This window comes from Oryzias latipes, chromosome 3 (genome assembly GCF_002234675.1).
Source record: "Oryzias latipes chromosome 3, ASM223467v1".
Classification (NCBI taxonomy): Eukaryota; Metazoa; Chordata; class Actinopteri; order Beloniformes; family Adrianichthyidae; genus Oryzias; species Oryzias latipes.
The window spans coordinates 32,244,987-32,255,650 of NC_019861.2; positions in this window are offsets into that span (position 1 = coordinate 32,244,987).

Sequence of the window (10,664 nt, forward strand, 5' to 3'; positions counted from 1 at the left end):
AAATTATCTCTAGATCCATTTTGAAAGTGTTTCCAGTGGTCTTTTAAGTATCATTAAGCCATTTTTATCAAAAAATTAAAACTTGTGACATTTTATGGGACATAGACACACTGGTTCACTCGACATAGGACTTTTAAAAGCAATTCGGACATCATGCTCACTACATTTGTTTAAACATTAATTATATCAATGATGTCACAAGTAAAAAGCTAAGAAATTACTAGCATTTTACAGAGTATTTATGAATCCACTGTGTTCTGATCATGAAATGTAGTTGGTTTATGACAAAATTAATTAAAATACATTTGTTTCACAAAAATTGCTCAAATGCAATGTATTAGTATCAATCTAGTATCAATGCACACTCGTTTTTTGCAGAGAAATTTTGGAAATTTCTAGGGCACACTATTTTAGAATTGTAGATTTGGAAAGCTCTACATAATAGCGAACGCACTAAATAGTGCACTATGTAGTTACTAGTAAAGGAATTTGGACACAACCTCTGACTTGTGGAAGGAACCATCGGCCCTGCCTCTCCTTCCTCTCTCCCGTTGCTGAGAGCTCTCTGTTCATGTGGAATGGTGAGCTTGTGCCCAGGCCAGCGTATTTGTTATGTAACAAATACGCTCTTTTTCAAACAATATGTTTTCATACGCTCCTGATTCCCAACATTTAAATAAAGAAATACTCAGAAATGCAATTTGAACACAATTTTCTTAATATTTGTCCTCCATCATCAGAATAATGCCACAAGAACATGTTAAAAAACACCCCCGAAAAAAAACACTTTTAATGAGATGGTTAAAATGGGTTTTCTTAAAATCTTTCCTTAACAAGATATTTTTCTTTTGCGTGTTTGTTGGCAACGTAGTTTCATATTGTTTTTGTTGTTTTCATGTTTTTTTTCTTGATCTTGGTTGACAAGTCAGTTATTTTGTAGTATGTGTTTAATGCACATAAGAAAAATCTTGCAAATTGCACGTGCTTTTGCTTTTATTTTGAAAACACAACCATGAAAACTTCTGCTATCTCTCCAGCTCACTGGTTTCCTGCTCCCCAGGCCAGAACAAATGAGGGGTGACTTGAAGTAGAGACACAGCTGAAAAGCTGTTGCACACTTTTTTAGCTTTGGTCACAGCTTGTCCAGACTACACTGATCTATATTTACTTTGAAAATGCTCATCCTGGCATTTTGTCATGGTGCCACTGGACTTCTCTCTTTAGCTTTCCTGCCACTCAGTCCTTGGAGAGCTACCATAAATCACATCTTCAGATAATTTTTTGTGCCTTTGCATTACAAAAAGATATGCTCTTCAGGTCTCTGCATGCCATAAGAATGATATTGAATGTGCCACTCCATGCTAATCACCATTCAGAGTTAATTTAAAAGTGATTGTTATATAAGTGCATTTTCTCCTACTGCCTCTGTGCTGTGTGGCCTTTGGAGTAACCGGAGATGAAAACATGTCATTAAAGAATGAATCATTTGGGTAGGCCAGTGGTGCAGACACTTGTGGGTGTTTGCAGTGTAGCAGCATAAGGAGGATTCACTGTCTCATTATGTCCGCTTACACTTAAGCAGAGTAATCACACATTAAAACTTGTGGTTTAAACTGACCTCTGCTGGAAAATAAAGCCTGGCAGCGACGATGACCCTCATAAACAGGAACACTTTGTGGTCCAGCGATGCATTTTGACCACTTTGATAAACGGAAAATGTCAACGATGCAGGACCAAAGCAGAGTGTAAAATTCCCAGGAGTCACATGTCAGCATGGGACAGGACAAATTGCTCTAAAACTGTGTGGTTACTCTGTGTTCATTTTTTATGTAATACGAGCTGACATCACATACTTTCTCTGTATGAAAAGAAGGATAAACATAAATGGCAGCACATTTGCTTTGGTTACTCAAATACACATCAATTAGAGTGCATTGTTAATGCCTCTTAAGCAGGAGAAAGGAATTTCATCTTCAAAATGAGAGAAATGAAGGGTTTAAAGCCTTTCAGAATCCCTTTCTGGCTCTTTTGAGAGGCATGAATGAGCTGAGCGTTTATTATGCAGTTACAGTACAAAGAAAGAAAAACAGTCAGTGGTTTTTCAGCCCAGCTTTGGGAGCATGTGAGCTCACACTTATGGATGAAATCATAGCTGCTGATGTAACAGCAGCCCCTGGGGAGACAAATAAGCAATCTTGATGACTGTGTGGTATAAAAATAAAAATAAAAATAAATGCCTTGCTGTGTTTTGATAACTTTGTGAGCCATCCAGGGCTACGGATTGATGGCTGCTGACTTGTAAAAAGACTTATCTCTGAGCGTCACACAAATATTTTGGAGTGTTAGTTCTTATCTCGCAGTGTGTGTCACTCCATTCTCAGCACAGCTTATCTGCTGCAGTGGACCACATCTGTGACCGAAGCACCACTGATAAATCGCACCTCTCAGCTGCCCGTATTCAAACAAATGTCTGCTGGAGGAGAAAAAACAGTGAAAATATATATAGTTTTTCTTCAGCAGGGTGTTTTTCATGTTGTTCAGAAATACAATAACCCTTAGTAAACCAGGGCCTTTCTGAACATATTTTTTTATTTGCTCTAGAGATGTTCCTTAAAATCAGTATTTTGTGGCAATCCTTGAAAACCTATCTTTTATTTTTTTTTCATGGATATTGTTCGTTATATTACACCAAAAAATCCACATTAAACTTGAAATTGTACAAAAAACTGAACTTCTAGTAGTAAATGTTGTCTTTTTTTTACTGCAAAAATTAAAATCAAACTGCATATATTAAAAAAATAAAATAAAAAACAGAAATCCAAAACAAAGCAAAGGCGAGGTCTAAACAATGTGAAAAATGTATTGGGGAAAAAAAGCGAATCTTCCCTAATCTACATACAATGTTCAAAGGATTTATTTCAATAATAACCCTTGTTACATTTTTTTTACCCCATAAAAGTAACTTTTCGAAACCTTTGAATTAAACCGTGAATTAAAAACTATTTCGATGTCATTCCTAGAACTGAGATCTGGGCCGAGTGAGGGTGACGTCCCCTATAGAAACTGACTTACAACAAGTTATAGTGAATATAGTTGCCGTCTTTTTGTGATGCAGACACTGCCATGTTGGAGGCAAACGTCCTCATTAAGCAGTGATTGGACCGAGTTGCTCTGAGTTATCGTTTCTATGACAACCAATCAGAGCAGGAATGGTTATCTGACAAATTGAATGACTAAGAAATAGCTATTTATTTCTATATAGACGGTTATGGGATTTTGGCTTCTTGGAGCCAGCGGGTACTTCCTGTTTGGAACATGAGGGGGAGGAGTCACTCAGTCCAGTTCTCATATACAGTCACTTGTGCACAGACTACTGAGGGTTACACCTCATGGATGGAGGGATATAAATAAATAAAATTATAGAATATTTGAGTGCTTTTCTGGAAGTATCTCACACTCTGTGTTTGTAGTGAAGTGAAAATAACCTGGAAGAAGATGAAGATTTGATGTCATGGAGGAGCTGCATGTCAGAAATGTTTACGGCTTCATTTCAGACTGAGCTCCAGCAGGAGCAGGGACAAAAATACTCAACACAAGCAATCTGTCTTGTTGTCCTCAAACTCACCTTTCTGAAACGCAGCTGTCTGGCACTTCATCAAACACTTACACACAGCATCACAAACACACCAGGTGTACTCTATCCATCCCCGTACGTGAAACCAAACCACAGAGAAGCTGTTTTGAAGGCCCAGCAGGCTCCGGGGCCTTCAGCCCGTCACAAACATCACAGCCCAGAGCTTTGCCTCCCTCCTCAGCAACCAGCCGGGGGTTAGATAAATGGCAGGTGCTGAAAAAAAGGTCCCCATTCACTGCTTAGACACATCGCTGCAGTGTGAAGGAGGAGTGCAGGCATTTGTGTGAGGTAGGGCGGTCTGCAGACTGCCAGAACATGAGCGAGACAGGATAACAAGTGAGTTACAAAGACGTACATAGCCTGCCTTTGTGTGGCCATAAAAGAGGGGTTTGTAAGTTGGAGGCCTCCAATGGGAAAGGATGGGAGAGATAGTACTGAAGCTCCCACCCCCCACCCCTATCCAAGGGTAAACACTTGGTAAGAAACACAAAAACACACAATTTGCAGGGTTAGGAGACAACTGGAGCAACAGGCATATCATTTGGGTGAAGTACCTTTAGAAAATAGCTTCTCAGTGTTCAAAGGGAGGCTTCACGCTCAGCAGAGTCCATGTGAGTTGGCACTCACGCCTGAGCAATGACTTTTGTTGCTTTTCAGAGAAGCGCTGGCTTGATTCCTCAGATTAGAGTGAGCTGTCACTTTGGTCGTGTCTATGCATGACCAAAGATACAATGTTAGATCCTAATATTCACTGTTTTTGGATTGGGACAGTAAAATGAAATTGTGTCAAAACAGGCATGGGTTTTGGTTTGTCTGCTCTTTTACATAATACATTTGGGGCCCCTCCTTTAGCCTCTGTTCATCAGTCCTTTTGTGGATGGACACTTGTGCCTCACCTTCAACAGCAGGTGAGTTTTTAGGCTTTTCTTTTCCATTTTAAACAGGTAAGTGGCTTTACTGGGAATCACCCAAAAGTTTGGAGGAGTTTGTGGCACAGTGTCTGACAAGCTTTTTCCTAGTCTCATTTCAACCCACTCCATCATCTTTTAATCTCCATCATCTTCCATTTATACCCTTTTGGGGTCATGGGGCTGCCAGAGCTTATCCTGGCCACTTGTGGGTGAAGGCAGGGGGAACCAGTCTGTTGCAAGGTAGAGTGTCCACAAACACACACGTGCTCACACCTATGGACAATTTAGATTAACCAATTAACCTATGAAGCATGTTTTTGGACAGTGGGAGGAAGCTGGAGTCCCTGGAGAAAACCCACCCATGCATGGGGAGAACCTGCAAACTCCTCACACTAAGGTCCCTCATTTATGTTCTGCTCCAGGTGCCCCAGCCAGGACTTGAACCAGGGGCCTCCTTGCTGTGAGGCAAGAGCGCTACCGTGCAGCCCGATCTTTTAATCTATCTTCTTTTAATTATGATTATGCCGTTTTTAACCCAAATAAAACTGTATTTTTCCAGGCACATCATTTCTCCAGAGCAGCAGTAGTTCATTAAGAAATTCATCTCTCTGAGTTGTTGGCAGATCTGTTGTCGTGGAGCAACCCCAGCCTCCTTTCCCCTCGGCGTTGCTGAGAGCTCTCTGTTTATATGCGCTCCTGCTAGCTTACACCCCCTCAGAAACCCCACATAACATTACTGGTGCAACCAAAACAGCAAGCAATTATGAAGCCATCCAGCCGTGCAGTTTTGAGCCAGATGCCAGCTCAGACGAGGATTTTCTACATATTTGCAAACTGCGTTTCTTGTCTGCTCCTGATAAATAATGATTTGAATAAAGAAATACTCAGAAATGCTATTTTAAGCTTAATTTTCTGTGTGAATGTCTATCATCAGAAAAAGGTCCCGAGAACATGTTAAAAATACAATGTTCATTGGAGTTGGTCTTTAAACCAATCTAATTGTCCTTATATTGACTTGTGATGATTCTTATTTAGTTTCAGTTGACTTGTTATTTATGTTTAATCTGTTTCTATTTTTGATTTTGTTAATAAAATTAAAACTTTTATGAATCTGGCGTGCCATGCAAAAAAAATCATCCAGGCTTTGGGTGGTTAATGAACAAAAAATTGTGTTATATTTGTTTTATTTTAACCTGACTTTTCTGTAACATTGCTTTTGTAATTAATGTACCAGAATTACAAGAAATAAAGCTGTTAAGCACATTTGGAGCTTAAAATAAATAGACGTTAAGTCTATAAAACACAATCACGACATTATCCTGTAAATAATAGGTCATGCTTGTTTGAGATTCAAAGCAGCAGTATCATTAAATTGAATAAGCACACTTCCGACTGTTTACTGCAAAGCATCATGAAATAAAGACAGGAAGTTAAAAGCTGCAGAGGTGAAGGACGCTCAGAGACGATCAACACTCAACATTGTTCTGAAGAAAGCTTAGAACCTGACGTCACGTCTGCTCTGCTCTCACTCAGATGTTGTATTCATGTGTGGCCTCAGCCGTCTTTGTTAGCAGAAACCCTGCATTCAGGTTTCAGTTTGCAAGCTGTTCTTTTTCCCACATCCAAGAGCTCCAACTTGTCAGTGAGAGGAAAAAAAACCCCACTAGTCATTATCGGGGTTTTGACCCACGAATCATTAAGCTTATGAGTCTGCTGTATACAAATAACAAAAGGTGCATTTGGAGGCACCGACGTGTTTTGTCTTATTTTTGGGTGTTCTGCAGCCGTGCATGCCGGGTCGGGTCAAGACATTTCAGAGAAAGCATAATAATTGTTATTTCAGCATGAACCATAAACACCTTGATTAAAACTAGAACGCACATTAAAAATGTTGATTGCTCTAACAACATTTGTGACTTGATGACACTTTCTGGAGTGAAATAGTAAAAACTCTGGCTCTTTGGTTTCTACTTTTAGATTTTGTTTCAATATTTCTGCAAAGTCTGGACATAAATGACACATCTAATAATTTCATGACTCCAGTAAAACAAATGATGTGTTTTTATTCATTTATGTGGGCGGTTGCGAGATGCAAACAAGCAAACCGGATTATTCCTGTTGCTATAACAGATAAAACACAACACAAACTATTACACATAACACACAGACGTTTTCGTTTCCCATCCAGATTTTACTCCAAGTTAAAGTTAAAGACCCATTAGCTGTCACACACCTCGGTGACATTTGTTCTCCCCATTTGACCCATCCCCTGGGGGAGCAGTGAGCTGCAGACACAGCCGCGCACAGGAACCATTTGGCTTATTAACGCGCCCAATCCAACCCCTTAATGCTGCGTGTCAAGTAGGGAGACATTAGGTCCCATTTTTAGAGTCTTTGGTATGACTCTGCCTGGATTTGAAAACCTGACCTTCCAGTCACAGGGCGGACACGCTGCCACAAGGCCACTGAGCTGGTTTTCGTAGGCAAGTTCTTAGTCAAGCTAAAGAATAGTTCACAAGGTGTGAGGATCGAGCCGCCAAAGAGGACATCAGAAGTTTATCAAAAAATGAAAGTTTGAATTTTTCTCAAAAAATGTAAAAAGATTAACAAACTGGGCCCTTAAAAGTGGTCAACAGAAACATAATTAACTCAGACAACAAAATTAACTTTAACTCAAGCAACTGAACAGACCAGGTAACAGAACCGAACTGACCGACCCAAAGACTCAACAGGGGAACGTATATAGACCACCTGAGAAACATGGGGGGTAAGCTAACATTTAACAAAGACTACACAGACATTAAAAAAAAAAACTATAAAGACAAGAAGAAACACAAATTTTAACCTCTTTGTGGAAGAGAAAAAAACATCAAAAGTTGAACAAAATGAATAATAACCAACAGAAGCAAAACTAATTAACATTAAAAAAGTCCATTGGTTTCTCCCCTTGGAGGCTTCTGTAGATGGCGCCTGCCCAATTGCCTGACTGGAGTATTTAAAGGCTGTGAAGACTTTACTTCCTCTTTTGCCAGTCCTCACAGCACAGCTCCAGGAGCAGAACCTCAGCCACACCCATAGGGACCAGTACCGCCTTCAGAACTGGCAACTCAAAACACAGAACAGGTGACATTAATTAAACAAAACCAAAATAAGCAACCCAAACACACGTTCATGCATTTTCTACAAACAAATACTGAAGACAAAGAACAAATGTGTATTTTAACTGAAAGAAATGTGTGCATTTATTTAAGAACAAAAAATCTGAAATAATGAAATTAAAAAGAAAGTGTGCAGTGCTGGGGGGAGGTTAACGCCATTTTGTTGTGGGTGTGGCAGCGAATGCTGTCATCACACAAGGCAACAGCGGATCTTACTTGGGTAACGTGAGAGTGATTTAACAAGGTGTTACTTCTCTCCCAGGATGCAACACGGTGTGACAGATACAGCATCACTTTTTACTACAACTGTCTCTTTTGGTTTGAAGAGGATGCTCCCCTGTCTGGTGAAGGAAGCGCTGGAGCTTCTTGTATTTGTAGTCTGAACTTAAAACTGACTCCACGAATGTAATATTTAATGTTTGGCAGACTTTATAAAGTAGGTTAGCGCTGCTCTGCGGATGACGGCGCCGCATGAGGACGGGAGGAGTGAACAGGTTGTGAAAGTTGAGCAGATGGTAAAAGCTACAAGATGCAGTCAGGTGATAATTAAATTAATCACTGGGGGTGAATTAAACAGACATAATTGAAGCAGAAAAATCAGAAATGATCAGAAAAGCAGATCCAGATTGTTGTGCTTTGAAACTTCCCATGATTATTGACACATTCTGACACTGCAAAGATCAAAAAGAGCTCTGAAAGCTCCTCCTGGGCTGAAGCTGTCTGTTTTCTTCTCGCTCAGCTGCCACCTTTGTTCGAGCGCCTCTTTTAAAATGCTCACCGCACAGCTACAACAATTCTCAAGACATTTCACACCTATTCTCCGTGACTGTCAACTTTAAATTGACTCTGGATGTGTGATTTTTCACACAACTCCTCATTTTCTTCATCTCGGCGAGCAGAAATGTCTCCGAGCATCAAAACGTACCTCCGAATTATCAAGATACTGTGAGCTGTAATTGCAGAGATAAGAGTAGCAGTCATGCTGCTGTCGTTCAGCCAGCAAACATCCCTCCTGCTCCAGCCTTTTTGTCTCACGAAATTGTGTATGAATAGAAATTTTCAAGTGTGTGTGTTTTGAAATTTAAACCTGAGTTACACTGCAGATATTCAGAATGCAAATGGATAATTTAATGTAATTAATGAATGGTTCCAGTCCCAAAAATGTCCACAAGATGTCGGCATCTGCGGCTCGGCTGGTCATTAAATGCAGATGATCGCATCCGCTGGGATTTACTGTCTGAGTTTAAAGTGCACCGCACCGCACAGCACTGTCTTTGTTGCCATTCTGGATTAAATTCCCTTTTCACACCCAGGAAACGAGGTGCTCAGATGTTTCCAGAGCTTCAAAACCATGACTGGTTGCTCCCCACACATTTGGCCGTCTGCCTGACTTTGGATCGAAGTTTGCCAACATCCAAGTATCTACAAGTGTAGATGCCTGCAGTGCTGGATCCACGCCAGAGGAAAGGTCGGATCACTTCAGCCAAGTTGGCGTGTCCGTATAAATGAGAAGGATTTGAGGAGGTCTGACCTTCTTCCCTCCCACCTCAGCGTCCCGCCTCCATTCACCAAAGCCGAGCAGATTAAGTCTGTCAGGTCCCTCCTCTTTAATGAGGGGCTAACGGGAGGTGTGGAGGCACAGTGACTCCTTGCTAATAACTGGAGAGGCAGAGAGCGGGGTAAACAAACCGACTTCATGCTCAACCACAGGTCTTTAACGTGTCCCCACCCAAGCAGGAGACATATCATACATTTTTGTAGATGGGACTGAAAAAAAAGTTGATTTAAATATCATCTTTTGATCTATTTAAAAAGCATTCCCAGACGTCTTTTAATTACGATAATGCTGTTTTTAGAGAAAAATCAAAAAATGTGTCATTTTCTAGGAGATAGTTTCTTTTCTTTTCTTCTTTAGCTTGTCCTGAGCAAACAGATACGAGCTGAAGGCATCTTGTGTTGGACAGATGTCAATTTTACAATAGGGGATTATGAATCTACGGATACGCTGGGCATATTTTTGTATAAACCCCTTTTGTACTTGGGGCTAAACTTTATTTGCATACATTTTTTACTGGAACAGATGGAAAAGAGAAGAGAGAATGAGAGACTGGAATGTTGGAGATGGGGGATAAGGAAAAAAATAAAGGGGGAAAAGGGGTAGAAGAAGATGAAGGATGATAAAAAAATAATGGGAAGGGGTAATTCAAAGACTCTTGTCAGACTTTTATAAATGCTTTCTTTATTTACTTGACTATACTTAAAATCAAAAGTCCCATTCCGATCATCTTTTGATCTATTTTCAAAGTGCTCCCATTGGTCATTTTTTAAATTATGATTATGGCGCTTTTAGCCAAAATAAAAAAAACGGTTGTTGTCTAGGATATAGTTTCTGCAGAGCGGCAGTAGTTCATTAGAAATTCACCTCCAAATTGGTGCGGAACAATATCTATTTGTCTACAAGTGGATCCAGCATAATTTCTCCTTTACAAATAAGATCTTTTTTAAACTATTTTTTTCATCTGCTCCCAATTCACAATAATTCAAACAAAGAAGTACTCAGAAATGCAATTTGAGCTTAATTTTCTAGATAGATATCCTCCATCATGAGAAAAAGGCCAAAAGAATGTGTTTAAAACACCAAAAACACAATTTTCATCAAATGAGTCTTTAATTAAATAATATTTTGGTGGTAAATCAATAGAAAGCAGAATCTCTGAAAAATTAACACATTCTTTCAGCAAAGGACAGGCAGCACCAATGAGTCAGGCTTTCCTTCCATCAGTGTTTGCTAACTTTAAGTCCTCTCAAATAAAAGATACGATTCTAACGAGGATAAAACATGACCCGAGAAGAAACGACATCTGAGCAGCAAACAGAACCCCAGAGGGGCCTCAGAGCAATATCCTGGAGGAATCTCAGCAAAAAACAAATAAAAGTTGTCAAAAGAATAGTGTTAAGGAA